Consider the following 17,614-nt stretch of genomic DNA (forward strand, 5'->3'; position numbering starts at 1 on the left):
CAATCCCATTTCACTCAGTCACTGCATCCCATTTCAATCAGTCACTGCATCTCCTTTCCATCAGTCACTGCGTCCCATTTCACTCAGTCACTGCGTCCCATTTCACTCAGTCACTGCGTCCCAATTCCCAGTCACTGCATCCCATTTCCCTCAGTCACTGCATCACATTCCCCTCAGTCACTGATTCCCATTGTCCTCAGTCACTGCATCCCATTTCACTCAGTCACTGCATCCCATTACCCTCAGTCACTGCATCACATTTCAATCAGTCACTGCATCCCATTTCACTCAGTCACTGCATCCCATTACCCTCAGTCACTGCATCCCATTACCCTCAGTCACTGCATCCCATTACCCTCAGTCACTGCATCCCATTACCTTCAGTCGCAGGATCCCATTTCCAACAGACACTGCATACCATTTCCTTCAGTCACTGCATCCCAGTTCACTCAGTCTCGGCATCCCATTTCACTCAGTCACTGCATCCCATTTCCCTCAGTCACTGCATCCCATGTCCCTCAGTCACTGCATCCCATTTCACTCAGTCAGTGCGTCCCTTTTCGGTCAGGCACTGTCTCGCATTTCCCTCAGTCACTGCACCCCAAGCCCGCTCGGGCACTGATTCCCTATTAACTCAGTCACTCCTTCCCAGTACCTCTGTCACTGCATCCCATGTCCCTCAGTCACTGCATCCCATGTCCCTCAGTCACTGCATCTCATTTCACTCAGTCACTGCATCTCATTTCACTCAGTCACTGCATCTCATTTCACTCAGTCACTGCATCCCATTCCACTCAGCCACTGCATCACAGTTCACTCAGTGACTGAATCATAGTTCACTCAGTGACTGAATCACAGTTCACTCAGTCACTGCATCCCATTGTCCTCAGTCACTGCATCCCATTTCCCTCAGTCATTGCATCCCATTTCCCTCAGTCATTGCATCTCCTATCCCTCATTCACTGCATTCCATTAACCACAGTCACTGCATCGCGTTACCCTCAGTCACTGCATCACATTACCCTCAGCCAGAGCATCCCATTTCCCACATTCACTGCATCTCCTTTCCCTCAGTCAATGCTTCACATTCCACTGAGTCACTGCATCCCATTCCACAGTGTCACAGCATCCCATTTCACTCAGTGACTGCAACCCATTACCCTCAGTCACTGCATCCCATTTCACTCAGTCACTGCATCCCATTAACTTCAGTCGCAGGATCCCATTTCAAACAGACACTGCATCCCATTTCCCTCAGTCACTGCATCCCATTTCCCTCAGTCACTGCATCGCATTTCCATCAGTCACTGCATCCCATTTCCATCAGTCACTGCATCCCATTTCCATCAGTCTTGGCATCCCATTTCCCTCAGTCACTGCATCCCATTTCCCTCAGTCACTGCAGCCCGTTTCCCTCAGTCACTGCATCGCATTTCACTCAGTCACTGCATCCCATTAACTTCAGTCGCAGGATCCCATTTCAAACAGACACTGCATCCCATTTCCCTCAGTCACTGCATCCCATTTCCCTCAGTCACTGCATCCCATTTCCATCAGTCACTGCATCCCATTTCCATCAGTCTTGGCATCCCATTTCCCTCAGTCACTGCATCCCATTTCCCTCAGTCACTGCAGCCCGTTTCCCTCAGTCACTGCATCGCATTTCACTCAGTCACTGCATCGCATTTCACTCAATCACTGCATCCCATGTCCCACATTCACTGCATCCCATTTCCATCAGCCACTGTTTCCCCTATCTCTCAGACGCTGTATTCAATTTCCCACACTCACTGCATGCATTCCCCTCAGTCACTGCATCCCATGTCCCTCAGTCACTGCATCCCATTTCCCTCAGTCACTGCATCCCATGTCCCTCAGTCACTGCATCCCATTGTCCTCAGTCACTGCATCCCATTTCACTCAGTCACTGCATCCCATTTCACTCAGTCACTGCAACACATTTCACTCACTGACTGCATCCCATTTCCGTCAGTCACTGCATCCCATTTCCCTCAGTCACTGCATCCCATTTCCAACAGTCACTGCATCGCATTTCACTCAGTCACTGCATCGCATTTCACTCAGTCACTGCATCCCCTTTCACTCAGTGACTGCAACACATTTCACTCAGTGACTGCAACACATTTCACTCAGTGACTGCAACACATTTCACTCACTGACTGCATCCCATTTCCCTCAGTCACTGCATCTCATTTCACTCAGTTACTGCATCACATTTCACTCAGTCACTGCATCACATTTCACTCAATCACTGCATCCCATGTCCCACACTCACTGCGTCCCATTCCCCTCAGTCACTGCATCCCATTACCCTGAGTCACAGTATGCCATTTCCCACAGTCACTGCATCTCCTTTCCCTCTGTCACTGCACCCCACGTCCCTCAGTCACTGCATCCCATTTCCCTCAGTCACTGCATCCCATGTCCCTCAGTCACTGCATCCCATGTCCCTCAGTCACTCCTACCCAGTACCTCAGTCACTGCATCGCATTTTCCTCAGTTACTGCGTCACATTTCCATCAGACACTGCAGCTCATGTCACTCTGTCACTGCATCCCATGTCCCTCAGTCACTGCATCCCATTTCCCTCAGTCACTGCATCCCATGTCCCTCAGTCACTGCATCCCATTTCCCTCAGTCACTGCATCCCATGTCCCTCAGTCACTGCATCCCATGTCCCTCAGTCACTGCATCCCATGTCCCTCAGACACTGCATCTATTTTCACTCATTCACTGCATCCCATTTCACGCAGTCACTGCATCCCATTCCACTCAGTCACTGCATCCCATTCCACTCAGTCACTGCATCCGATTTCACTCAGTCAGTGCGTCACATTTCACTCAGGCACTGTATCCCATTTCCCTAAGTCACTGCACCCCAAGCCCGCACGGGCACTGCCTCACTATTAACTCAGTCACTCCTTCCCAGTACCTCAGTCACTGCATCGCATTTCACTCAGTCACTGCATCCCATTTCACTCAGTCACTGCATCCATTTCCGTCAGTCACTGCATCCCATCACCCTCAGTCGCAGCATCCCATTTCCCACAGACACTGCATTTCCTTTCCCTAAGTCAGTGCATCTCATTTCCACCAGTCACTGCATCCCATTTCACACAGCCACTGCATCCCATTTCACACAGCCACTGCATCCCATTTCACACAGCCACTGCATCCCATTTCACACAGCCACTGCATCCCATTTCACACAGCCACTGCATCCCATTTCACTCAATGCTTCACTTTACACTCAGTCAGAGCATCCCATTTCCATCCGTCACCGCGTCCCATTTCCTCAGTCACTGCATCTCCTTTCCACAGTCACGGCAATCCCATTTCACTCATTCACTGCGTCCCAATTCCCAGTCACTGCGTCCCATTTCCCTCAGTCAGTGCATCACATTTCCCTCAGTCACTGCATCCCATTCCCCTCAGTCACTGCATCCCATTCCCCTCAGTCACTGCATCCCATTGTCCTCAGTCACTGCATCCCATTGTCCTCAGTCACTGCATCCCATTGTCCTCCGTCACTGCATCCCATTGTCCTCCGTCACTGCATCCCATTGTCCTCCGTCACTGCATCCCATTGTCCTCAGTCACTGCATCCCATTGTCCTCAGTCACTGCATCCCATTGCCCACAGTCACTGCATCCCATTGTCCTCAGTCACTGCATCCCATTTCACTCAGTCACTGCATCCCATTTCACTCAGTCACTGCATCCCATTACCCTCAGTTACTGCATCCCATTTCCCTCAGTCACTGCATCCCATGTCCCTCAGTCACTGCATCCCACGTCCCTCATTCACTGCATCCCACGTCCCTCAGTCACTGCATCCCATTTCACTCAGTCACTGCATCCCATTTCCCTCAGTCAGTGCATCCCATGTCCCTCAGTCACTGCATCCCATGTCCCACAGTCACTGCATGTCATTTCACTCAGTCAGTGCGTCCCTTTTCGGTCAGGCACTGTCTCCCATTTCCCTCAGTCACTGCACCCCAAGCCCGCTCGGGCACTGATTCCCTATTAACTCAGTCACTCCTTCCCAGTACCTCTGTCACTGCATCCCATGTGCCTCAGTCAGTGCATCCCATATCCCTCAGTCAGTGCATCCCATGTCCCTCAGTCACTGCATCCCATTTCCGTCAGTCACCGCATCCCATTTCCCTCAGTCACTGCATACCATTTCCATCAGTCACTGCATCCCAGTTCACTCAGTCTTGGCATCTCATTTCCCTCAGTCACTGCATCCCATGTCCCTCAGTCACTGCATCCCACGTCCCTCATTCACTGCATCCCACGTCCCTCAGTCACTGCATCCCATTTCACTCAGTCACTGCATCCCATTTCCCTCAGTCAGTGCATCCCATGTCCCTCAGTCAGTGCATCCCATGTCCCTCAGTCACTGCATCCCATGTCCCACAGTCACTGCATGTCATTTCACTCAGTCAGTGCGTCCCTTTTCGGTCAGGCACTGTCTCCCATTTCCCTCAGTCACTGCACCCCAAGCCCGCTCGGGCACTGATTCCCTATTAACTCAGTCACTCCTTCCCTGTACCTCTGTCACTGCATCCCATGTGCCTCAGTCAGTGCATCCCATATCCCTCAGTCAGTGCATCCCATGTCCCTCAGTCACTGCATCCCATTTCCGTCAGTCACCGCATCCCATTTCCCTCAGTCACCGCATACCATTTCCATCAGTCACTGCATCCCAGTTCACTCAGTCTTGGCATCTCATTTCCCTCAGTCACTGCATCCCATTTCCCTCAGTCACTGCATCCCATTTCCCTCAGTCACTGCATCCCATTTCCCTCAGTCACTGCATCGCATTTCACTCAGTCACTGCATCACATTTCACTCAGTCACTGCATCACATTTCACTCAATCACTGCATCCCATGTCCCACATTCACTGCATCCCATTTCCATCAGTCACTGTTTCCCGTATCTCTCAGACGCTGTGTTCAATTTCCCACACTCACTGCATCCCATTCCCCTCAGTCACTGCATCCCATTACCCTCAGTCACAGTATGCCATTTCCCACAGTCACTGCATCCCATGTCCCTCAGTCACTGCATCCCATGTCCCTCAGTCACTGCATCCCATGTCCCTCAGTCACTGCATCCCATTGTCCTCAGTCACTGCATCCCACTTCATTCAGTCACTGCATCTCATTTCACTCACTGACTGCATCCCATTTCCGTCAGTCACTGCATCCCATTTCCCTCAGACACTGCATCCCATTTCCAACAGTCACTGCATCGCATTTCACTCAGTCACTGCATCCCCTTTCACTCAGTCACTGCAACACATTTCACTCACAGACTGCATCCCATTTTCCTCAGTCACTGCATCTCATTTCACTCAGTCACTGCATCCCATTTCACTCAATCACTGCATCCCATTTCCAACAGTCACTGCAGCCCATTTCACTCAGTCACTGTATCACATTTCACTCAGTCACTGCATCACATTTCACTCAATCACTGCATCACATTTCACTCAATCACTGCATCCCATTTTCATCAGTCACTGTTTCCCGTATCTCTCAGACGCTGCATTCAATTTCCCAGACTCACTGCATCCCATTCCCCTCAGTCACTGCATCCCATTTCCCTCAGTCACTGCATCACATTTTCCTCAGTCACTGCATCACATTTCCCTCAGTCACTGCATCACATTTCCCTCAGTCACTGTTTCCCGTATCTCTCAGACGCTGTATTCAGTTTCCCACACTCACTGCATCCCATTCCCCTCAGTCACTGCATCCCATTACCCTGAGTCACAGTATGCCATTTCCCACAGTCACTGCATCTCCTTTCCCTCAGTCACTGCATCCCATGTCCCTCAGTCACTGCATCCCATGTCCCTCAGTCACTGCATCCCATGTCCCTCAGTCACTGCATCCCATGTCCCTCAGTCACTGCATCCCATGTCCCTCAGTTCCTGCGTCACATTTCCATCAGACACTGCAGCTCATGTCGCTCAGTCACTGCATCCCATTTCCATCAGTCACTGCAGCTCATGTCACTCTGTCACTGCATCACATTTCCATCAGACACTGCATCTCATTTCACTCATTCACTGCATCCCATTTCACGCAGTTACTGCATCCCATTCCACTCTGTCACTGCATCCGATTTCACTCAGTCAGTGCGTCACATTTCACTCAGGCACTGTATCCCATTTCCCTAAGTCACTGCACCCCAAGCCCGCACGGGCACTGCATCCCTATTAACTCAGTCACTCCTTCCCAGTACCTCAATCACTGCATCGCATTTCACTCAGTCACCGCCTCCCATTTCACTCAGTCACTGCATCCATTTCCATCAGTCACTGCATCCCATCACCCTCAGTCGCAGCATCCCATTTCCCACAGACACTGCCTTTCCTTTCCCTAAGTCAGAGCATCTCATTTACACCAGTCACTGCATCCCATTTCACACAGCCACTGCATCCCATTTCACACAGCCACTGCATCCCATTTCACTCAAAGCTTCACTTGACACTCAGTCAGAGCATCCCATTTCCATCCGTCACCGCGTCCCATTTCCTCAGTCACTGCTTCTCCTTTCCACAGTCACGGCAATCCCATTTCAATCAGTCACTGCATCTCCTTTCCATCAGTCACTGCGTCCCATTTCACTCAGCCACAGCGTCCCAGTTCCCAGTCACTGCATCCCATTGCCCTCAGTCACTGCATCCCATTGCCCTCAGTCACTGCATCCCATTTCCCTCAGTCACTGCATCCCATTTCCCTCAGTCACTGCATCCCATGTCCCTCAGTCACTGCATCCCATGTCCCTCAGTCACTGCATCCCATGTCCCTCAGTCACTGCATCCCATGTCCCTCAGTCACTCCTACCCAGTACCTCAGTCACTGCATCGCATTTCCCTCAGTTACTGCGTCACATTTCCATCAGACACTGCAGCTCATGTCACTCTGTCACTGCATCCCATGTCCCTCAGTCACTGCATCCCATTTCCCTCAGTCACTGCATCCCATGTCCCTCGGTCACTGCATCCCATTTCCCTCAGTCACTGCATCCCATGTCCCTCAGTCACTGCATCCCATTTCCCTCAGTCACTGCATCCCATGTCCCTCAGACACTGCATCTATTTTCACTCATTCACTGCATCCCATTTCACGCAGTCACTGCATCCCATTCCACTCAGTCACTGCATCCCATTCCACTCAGTCACTGCATCCGATTTCACTCAGTCAGTGCGTCACATTTCACTCAGGCACTGTATCCCATTTCCCTAAGTCACTGCACCCCAAGCCCGCACGGGCACTGCCTCACTATTAACTCAGTCACTCCTTCCCAGTACCTCAGTCACTGCATCGCATTTCACTCAGTCACTGCATCCCATTTCACTCAGTCACTGCATCCATTTCCGTCAGTCACTGCATCCCATCACCCTCAGTCGCAGCATCCCATTTCCCACAGACACTGCATTTCCTTTCCCTAAGTCAGTGCATCTCATTTCCACCAGTCACTGCATCCCATTTCACACAGCCACTGCATCCCATTTCACACAGCCACTGCATCCCATTTCACACAGCCACTGCATCCCATTTCACTCAATGCTTCACTTTACACTCAGTCAGAGCATCCCATTTCCATCCGTCACCGCGTCCCATTTCCTCAGTCACTGCATCTCCTTTCCACAGTCACGGCAATCCCATTTCACTCATTCACTGCATCTCCTTTCCATCAGTCACTGCGTCCCAATTCCCAGTCACTGCGTCCCATTTCCCTCAGTCACTGCATCCCATTCCCCTCAGTCACTGCATCCCATTCCCCTCAGTCACTGCATCCCATTCCCCTCAGTCACTGCATCCCATTGTCCTCAGTCACTGCATCCCATTGTCCTCAGTCACTGCATCCCATTGCCCTCAGTCACTGCATCCCATTGCCCTCAGTCACTGCATCCCATTGTCCTCAGTCACTGCACCCCATTGTCCTCATTCACTGCATACCATTTCCATCAGTCACTGCATCCCAGTTCACTCAGTCTTGGCATCTCATTTCCCTCAGTCACTGCATCCCATGTCCCTCAGTCACTGCATCCCACGTCCCTCATTCACTGCATCCCACGTCCCTCATTCACTGCATCCCACGTCCCTCAGTCACTGCATCCCATTTCACTCAGTCACTGCATCCCATTTCCCTCAGTCAGTGCATCCCATGTCCCTCAGTCACTGCATCCCATGTCCCACAGTCACTGCATGTCATTTCACTCAGTCAGTGCGCCCCTTTTCGGTCAGGCACTGTCTCCCATTTCCCTCAGTCACTGCACCCCAAGCCCGCTCGGGCACTGATTCCCTATTAACTCAGTCACTCCTTCCCAGTACCTCTGTCACTGCATCCCATGTGCCTCAGTCAGTGCATCCCATATCCCTCAGTCAGTGCATCCCATGTCCCTCAGTCACTGCATCCCATTTCCGTCAGTCACCGCATCCCATTTCCCTCAGTCACTGCATACCATTTCCATCAGTCACTGCATCCCAGTTCACTCAGTCTTGGCATCTCATTTCCCTCAGTCACTGCATCCCATGTCCCTCAGTCACTGCATCCCACGTCCCTCATTCACTGCATCCCACGTCCCTCAGTCACTGCATCCCATTTCACTCAGTCACTGCATCCCATTTCCCTCAGTCAGTGCATCCCATGTCCCTCAGTCACTGCATCCCATGTCCCACAGTCACTGCATGTCATTTCACTCAGTCAGTGCGTCCCTTTTCGGTCAGGCACTGTCTCCCATTTCCCTCAGTCACTGCACCCCAAGCCCGCTCGGGCACTGATTCCCTATTAACTCAGTCACTCCTTCCCTGTACCTCTGTCACTGCATCCCATGTGCCTCAGTCAGTGCATCCCATATCCCTCAGTCAGTGCATCCCATGTCCCTCAGTCACTGCATCCCATTTCCGTCAGTCACCGCATCCCATTTCCCTCAGTCACTGCATACCATTTCCATCAGTCACTGCATCCCAGTTCACTCAGTCTTGGCATCTCATTTCCCTCAGTCACTGCATCCCATTTCCCTCAGTCACTGCATCCCATTTCCCTCAGTCACTGCATCGCATTTCACTCAGTCACTGCATCGCATTTCACTCAGTCACTGCATCACATTTCACTCAATCACTGCATCCCATGTCCCACATTCACTGCATCCCATTTCCATCAGTCACTGTTTCCCGTATCTCTCAGACGCTGTGTTCAATTTCCCACACTCACTGCATCCCATTCCCCTCAGTCACTGCATCCCATTACCCTGAGTCACAGTATGCCATTTCCCACAGTCACTGCATCCCATGTCCCTCAGTCACTGCATCCCATGTCCCTCAGTCACTGCATCCCATGTCCCTCAGTCACTGCATCCCATGTCCCTCAGTCACTGCATCCCATGTCCCTCAGTCACTGCATCCCATTGTCCTCAGTCACTGCATCCCACTTCATTCAGTCACTGCATCTCATTTCACTCACTGACTGCATCCCATTTCCGTCAGTCACTGCATCCCATTTCCCTCAGACACTGCATCCCATTTCCAACAGTCACTGCATCGCATTTCACTCAGTCACTGCATCGCATTTCACTCAGTCACTGCAACACATTTCACTCACAGACTGCATCCCATTTTCCTCAGTCACTGCATCTCATTTCACTCAGTCACTGCATCCCATTTCACTCAATCACTGCATCCCATTTCCAACAGTCACTGCAGCCCATTTCACTCAGTCACTGTATCACATTTCACTCAGTCACTGCATCACATTTCACTCAATCACTGCATCACATTTCACTCAATCACTGCATCCCATTTTCATCAGTCACTGTTTCCCGTATCTCTCAGACGCTGCATTCAATTTCCCAGACTCACTGCATCCCATTCCCCTCAGTCACTGCATCCCATTTCCCTCAGTCACTGCATCACATTTTCCTCAGTCACTGCATCACATTTCCCTCAGTCACTGCATCACATTTCCCTCAGTCACTGTTTCCCGTATCTCTCAGACGCTGTATTCAGTTTCCCACACTCACTGCATCCCATTCCCCTCAGTCACTGCATCCCATTACCCTGAGTCACAGTATGCCATTTCCCACAGTCACTGCATCTCCTTTCCCTCAGTCACTGCATCCCATGTCCCTCAGTCACTGCATCCCATGTCCCTCAGTCACTGCATCCCATGTCCCTCAGTCACTGCATCCCATGTCCCTCAGTCACTGCATCCCATTTCCCTCAGTTCCTGCGTCACATTTCCATCAGACACTGCAGCTCATGTCGCTCAGTCACTGCATCCCATTTCCATCAGTCACTGCAGCTCATGTCACTCTGTCACTGCATCACATTTCTATCAGACACTGCATCTCATTTCACTCATTCACTGCATCCCATTTCACGCAGTTACTGCATCCCATTCCACTCTGTCACTGCATCCGATTTCACTCAGTCAGTGCGTCACATTTCACTCAGGCACTGTATCCCATTTCCCTAAGTCACTGCACCCCAAGCCCGCACGGGCACTGCATCCCTATTAACTCAGTCACTCCTTCCCAGTACCTCAATCACTGCATCGCATTTCACTCAGTCACCGCCTCCCATTTCACTCAGTCACTGCATCCATTTCCATCAGTCACTGCATCCCATCACCCTCAGTCGCAGCATCCCATTTCCCACAGACACTGCCTTTCCTTTCCCTAAGTCAGAGCATCTCATTTCCACCAGTCACTACATCCCATTTCACACAGCCACTGCATCCCATTTCACACAGCCACTGCATCCCATTTCACTCAAAGCTTCACTTGACACTCAGTCAGAGCATCCCATTTCCATCCGTCACCGCGTCCCATTTCCTCAGTCACTGCTTCTCCTTTCCACAGTCACGGCAATCCCATTTCAATCAGTCACTGCATCTCCTTTCCATCAGTCACTGCGTCCCATTTCACTCAGCCACAGCGTCCCAATTCCCAGTCACTGCATCCCATTGACCTCAGTCACTGCATCCCATTGCCCTCAGTCACTGCATCCCATTTCCCTCAGTCACTGCATCCCATTGCCCTCAGTCACTGCATCCCATTGTCCTCAGTCACTGCATCCCATTGTCCTCAGTCACTGCATCCCATTGTCCTCAGTCACTGCATCCCATTGCCCTCAGTCACTGCATCCCATTGCCCTCAGTCACTGCATCCCATTGCCCTCAGTCACTGCATCCCATTGCCCTCAGTCACTGCATCCCATTGTCCTCAGTCACTGCATCCCATTGTCCACCCTAAGGAAGACAAACCCACGTAACATATCTAGTGACTTGAAACATACTCTATTGTTGCCCAAGGTGGAGAGCTGGATGATCACAGCAGGTCAAGCAGCACCAGAGAAGCAAGAAAGCTGATGTTTCGGAACGAGACCCTACTTCAGAAAATTGGCGCTGGAGAATCTGAGACAACAAGGTGTAGAGCCGGATGATACTGCTTGGCCTGCTGTGTTCATCCAGCTTTACACCTTCTTATCTCAGATTCTCCAGCATCTGCAGTTCCTACTGCCTCTATTGTTGCCCTTTCACTTTACTGAACTAATATGAGCCAGTAGTTTTGTTTAGGCTCGTGTAATCTTACGCTTATTGGCCTGTACAAAATCCTGAATTAATTTTGATCGACTGACGGGAGGAGAGATGAATTTTATAGAAATTTTTGTTTTCTACCAATTTGCAGAGGGCATCGTGGGCGATTGAAGGACAGTGTTATTATCCTCCAGGTCTGTGGACTGCATCATTACCAACTTGCCCATTTGCATATACATACAATATTCATTATGTACCAATGAAACATAATAAACCAATACTGCGTACTAAAAACAACCCTCACATATCAATGGAAATTTAAATATTTATCATAGAGTTTGAAGGATTGAATTCAATGATACAAAGCAAAAACCAGTGAAGATGAGTGCAGTTGGTCAGCACTTTTGCCACTAAGTGGAGGTTGGCAGTTTGAGGCCACCCAGGAACAAGCAAGCTCTGTCTAACTCCAAGGGCAGCACGGTGGCTCAGTGGTTAGCACTGCTGACTCACAGCGCCAGGGACCCAGGTTCGATCCCACCGTTGGACGATTTTCTGTGCGGAGTTTGTACATTCTGCCCATGCCTGCATGGGTTCCTGCTGGGTGCTCTGGTTTCCTCCCACAGTCCAAAGATGTGCAGGCTCGGTGTATGGGCCATGCCAAACTTGCCCATTGTGTTTCGGGATGTGTAGATTAGGTGTGTTAGTCATGGGAAACGTACGGTTACTGAGGAAAGGGTCGGGGGATGAGTCAGGGTGAGATGCTCTTTGGAGCGTGGCCGTGGACTTCTTGGGTCAAAAGAGGCTTGTTTCCACACCGTAGGGATTCTATGATATGGAAGTATCTTTTGAAGTGGACATTCATGGGTATGCTGTAACAGAGACCTTGAAATACTGCACAACAAATATTTGGAACTAGACTGTCAATTCAGACATAGCATCAAAAAAGGTCATGGAAGTTGTCACCGATATAAAGCAGGATTGATGAAAATCCAGCAGGAAATGGTGTCAAAAGGCACAGTATCTTTTATTCATCTCCAGTTATTTTGTCCAAGGCACTGGATGCTGGCAGGATTGAAACATTTAAGAAATGCTTCACAAATCACATATAAGGACCTGCACATCTTTGAACAATGGGAGGAAACTGCAGCACCTGGCAGAAGCCCCTCGCAGACGCGGGGAGGACGTGTCAATTCCACACAGATAGTTACCCAAGACTGGAATCTCAATTGGCTCCCCAGTGCATGAGCAGGTCTAACCACTGAGCAACTACCTTGCCCAGAAGGGGTTTTATAAGCGCATACATTATTTCCATTAAGACAGATCCAATCCTCCATGTCCAATCAAAATAACATAGTGTAGATATCATGACAACAATCATAAATGATTTTGAATAAGTAAATCAAAAAACTTGAAATAGTTTCCAAGCCGAAATACTAGATATGGTGCAGTTAAGATGAATAGCGCAACAACAAAAAGGCCATATTTTATGTGACGATCGGTAACACTTGAAAACTTGCAACAATTCGTCGCCAGTAGTGCTCTGAAGTGGCTTGATGGTGCACTCCTTCAGACACTGGAATGAAACTCCAAAGATCACAAATTCTCCTTCAATACCGTGTTGTAACAGTGACTGCATCAACCTGAGTTTATGGGCCTGACTGGAAACCCACACAACATGCATAAACAAAAAAAAATCTAAGGTGACAGGAGAAAAAAATGTATGTATGCAACGTCTTTGAAAAGCAATTATTTGTAGCGGCTGCAAGCCCATAAGGAATCTCGTTTCGCAGATTATATTCATTTGCACTGCAGGTCATGCCAGTCAGAATCAGTTTTCGTTTCATGACAGACAACTAAAATGTCCATTACAATGAACGTTGGTTGATCAGAAGATTTTAAGTAAGGACTATGTCTTGTGTGAGCTGACGGCATTAGGGGATGGAGAAGGTACATGCACTGCTGGCATCTTGACACCATTGAATGAGCAAGCGTGGACGCAAAGGTTGTAACAGGTAACAATTGGACAGGCAATATCTTTTGAGCTCCTTCCGAGCAGGCCTGTAATACTCTAAAGCTGTGCCAGACCCTCACTTCCTCCACCTTACGTACGCTGCCTTTTCTTTTTGACAAGAAGCACCTCTGTACCCGTCATCCAAGGCTCCTGAATCTTACCCCTTCTTATCTGTCTCAGAGGAACAAATTTATACATCACTCGCAACAACTGCTCCTTGAACAGCCTCCACATGTCTGCTGCGCCCTTTCTGTGGAACAATTGCTCCCAATCTGTACTTCCCAACTCCTGTCTGATAGCATCATAGTTTCCTTGACCCCAGTGAAATATCTTCCCCTGGTAACTGCTCCTTTCACTTTCCATGGCTATGGTAAATGTGAGGCTCTTGCGGTCACTGTCGCCAAAGTGTTCTCCCACCACGAGATCTGACACCTGTCCTGGCTCATCGCCGAGCACCAAATCCAAAATGGCCTCCCCCCTCGGCCTGTCCACATACTGAGTCAGGAAACCCTCCTGAACACACCTGACAAAAACGGCTCCATCCAAACCATCTGCACTCAGGAGGTTTCAATCTATATTGGGAAAGTTGAAGTCACCCATAACAACAACCCTGATACGTTTGCACTTTTCAACAATCTGCCGGCCAATGAGTTCTTCGATCTCCCAACCGCTATTTGGGGTCCGTAGAAAACCCCCAGTGAGGTGACTGCTGCCTTGCTGTTCCGAACTTCCACCCACACTGGCTCAGTCGACAAACCTTCCTTGGCAACCTCAGCCCATACCACCACAGTAGACAAGTCCTCAAAGGTTCTTTCAGCCGCCGTTATACTGTCCTTGACCAACAAAGCCACACCTCCCCCTCTTTTACCACCTTCCCAGACCTTAATGAAAGATCTAAACACGAGAACCTGCAACATCCATTCCTGACCCTCCTCTATCCATGCCTCCGAAATGGCCACAACATCGAAGTCCCAGGTACCTATCCAAGCTGCAACCTCACCTACATTATTCCGGATACTCCCGGCATTAAAGTCGTCACACTTCAATCCAGCTTGCTGTCTGCCAGCACACTCCTGTGACAGTGAGGTCCTGACCATGTCCTCCCTACGCTCATCCTCCTGTGTACTGGGACTACACCTCAGTTTCCCATCCCCCTTCTGAGCTAGTTTAAATCCAACCGAATGGCACGAGCCAATTTCCCACCCAGGATATTCGTGCCCCTCTCATTCAAGTGAAGACCGTCCTGTTTGTACAGGTCCCACCTTCCCCAGAACGAGCCCCAATTGTCCATGTACCTGAAGCCCTCCCACCTGCACCATCCCTGCAGCCACGTCTTCAGCTGAAATCTCTCCCTGTTCTTTGCCTCGCTATCACGTGGTACGGGTGACAAACCAGAGATGACCACTCTGCTTGTTCTAGCTCTCGGCTTCCACCCTAGCTCCCTCAAATCCTGCCTGACATCCCTATCCCTCTTTCTACCTATGCCGTTGGTGGCTATGTATATCACGACTTGGGGCTGGTCAGCCTCTCCCCTCAGGACCCTAAACACACGATCCGAGACATCACAGACCCTGGCACCTGGTCGGCAACACACCAATCGTGAGTCTCTTTCGTTCCCGGCAAATCTTCTATCAGTCCCTCTAACTATTGAGTCCCCAATGACTATCACTCTCTTCCTATCCCCGCTCCCCTTCTGTGCAAGAGGGACAGACTCTGTGCCAGAGACCTGCACCCTACTGCATACCCCTGCGAAGTCGTCCCCGGAACAGTATCCAAAATGGTATAGTTGTTTTTCAGGGGAGCTACCGCAGGGGATTTCAGGGGAACGACCACAGGGGAAGGTTGGTCAAGCTACACCGGGTAAATGTGCATTTTTGGCTGAAGAAACATGTGTTTCAATGTGAGCTAATGGAAGAAGCCATGGAGTCAAAGCTAAACATTTCGACAATAAGACAACCATTCTTAAAAGCAGCATACAGCGTGAAAAAGAAATGAGCTGCTTTAATATCCACTTAAAATTGATGTGGAATATCAGATGGAATTTTCTTATTGACTCCATTGTGCAATCATGTCGAGCTAAAAATGTTAACTGCATTAATTAATACTAACCAGAAACGGACTTTGTTGTAAATGGTTTGACGGTTTTCTGTATCTGGAACATCCCTTTTCCTTCTCCAACGAAGATCGTACCAACCTATGGTACCAAACTGTGAGTCAAACGGATGGGACACGTAATCTTTAAATTTCTCATCAAAACAGTCTAATCGTATGGTTCTGTGCAACAAAAGAGAAAGAATAAACATGTTTCCAACAATTTTGCTGATGTTTATGAACAGAATGCTCAAATTCAAAAAGTTTGGGCTGGCATGTCTGCTTCCTCCAGCCTGTTTAAACTGTTCCATTCAATGTGAAATTTGTCAGAAGTTTTAGCACACAGGTCTATGTGATCTGCGCCACCACCTTCTATTAGTCATACATGCTTTCCCCCTCTTCCTGTAATACATTCCTTGAAGTGTTCAATGAGATTTTGATTTTAAATCTTATCGTCATATTCTTTTGATTCTCAAGCATCAATGAATCTGATGTTGCCGCCATTCCATGCAGTGCACAGCACGTCAAACAGGAGTCTTACTCTTGCCATGAGCACTGAGGTAGTATGGGGTCACAACTGTCTCATAGTTCAGAATGAAATTCTACATATAGGGCTATGAAGAGTCATGCAGTTAATTTTATTTGATATGCTATTTCTTTTCTTCACAAATATGCTGGATTTAAAGTGATCTTCACCCTCATTTAAAATGAATTCAATATCCAACCATCTGTAAAACTAGCATATCCAAATTTTAATTTGAGTTCAGTGTTACACAAATATATGACTTTTTTAAAAATTATTTTCGAGTCAACATTAACATTTCATTCCCTGACAACGGGTGAACTTACTTCTAAACTCCAATTTTCCTTCGGTATTAATGGAGAGGTGAGCCTTTTTGCAAGCACCGAAAGGCTGGACCAGTTTATGCTAAAACTTACGGAACTGTAAGTTTCACGAATATGTTCCTATTAAACACTAATTCCTATTGAAGCAGTATGAAGCTAAATTCATTCAACTGGACAGCAAAAACGGTCAAGATTTTAAAAGCAAGCAACTATTTTGAAGTCACTCTTCGAACTAAATTCCATCTTGGTGTGTGAGAGTCCATAGGTTCCTCACTCTCAACGAACCATTCAACTGTCATGCAATTACTGAAACACACAGACAAAAAACATCAATGTTAACAGTCACTAAGATTTTGAGAGTGATTTGGAATTCGTACTCAATAGCCCCTGGGGAAAATCTGTTCCAATCTGGATAGTACTCACTTATTACCATCCCACCTACCTTCCCCAGCACCTCCTCCCCCTCAAAACTATTTGTTTCTGAGCTCCCTTCCACCCTCCATTTCTCAGGAAGGGTCCTGACCCAAAACCTCAACTTTCCTCAGCCTCTGATGCTGCCTGCCCTGCTGTGTTCCTCCAGCTCCACAATGTGTTATCTCAGACACCAACATTGGCAGTTCTTACTATCTGGATAACTCATTCTCACCTTGTCACAAGTGATTTATACTCATTATCTTTTCAGATGACGCATGTACATGTATATACATAAATATACATATTGCACTTTTATGCCTGAACCACTAACCCAGAGGATATTTTAAAAGAGTCTCTTCATATCTGCATGAAAGAGAAATCATCAAGGTCATAACTTTCATTTTAGGAATAACTCGAACATTCAAAGTACTCACAGTCAGTGTCCCATTTCCTTGACCAGTCAACTTGATGTGAATCTTTCTTCCAAGTGGAAACTATAACAGCAATTATATTTGAGAGTCAAACACTTCATTGCATCACCAATATTTCCTTGTCTGTTTGAAGCATAAGATAATGAAATAAGCATAGACAGATTGGCCAACAGTGTAATTTAATGTGTGTTATGGCAACTCAAAATCACAACCATTGAAGTGATCTTTAAAAAGCTA

General features: G+C 48.6%; 1 long non-coding RNA gene across 1 annotated transcript in view; it reads right to left on the reverse strand.

The window, feature by feature from the left end:
* LOC132208046 (uncharacterized) overlaps positions 1-15,856 on the reverse strand; it is a 138,004-nt gene extending 122,148 nt beyond the window's left edge. The window contains exon 1 of the long non-coding RNA XR_009444160.1: positions 15,705-15,856. This is a non-coding gene — a long non-coding RNA (uncharacterized LOC132208046). The remainder of the gene's footprint in view (positions 1-15,704) is intronic.
* Between the last annotated feature and the right edge of the window lie 1,758 nt (positions 15,857-17,614).

This window comes from Stegostoma tigrinum, unplaced genomic scaffold (assembly GCF_030684315.1).
Source record: "Stegostoma tigrinum isolate sSteTig4 unplaced genomic scaffold, sSteTig4.hap1 scaffold_264, whole genome shotgun sequence".
Lineage (NCBI taxonomy): Eukaryota > Metazoa > Chordata > Chondrichthyes > Orectolobiformes > Stegostomatidae > Stegostoma > Stegostoma tigrinum.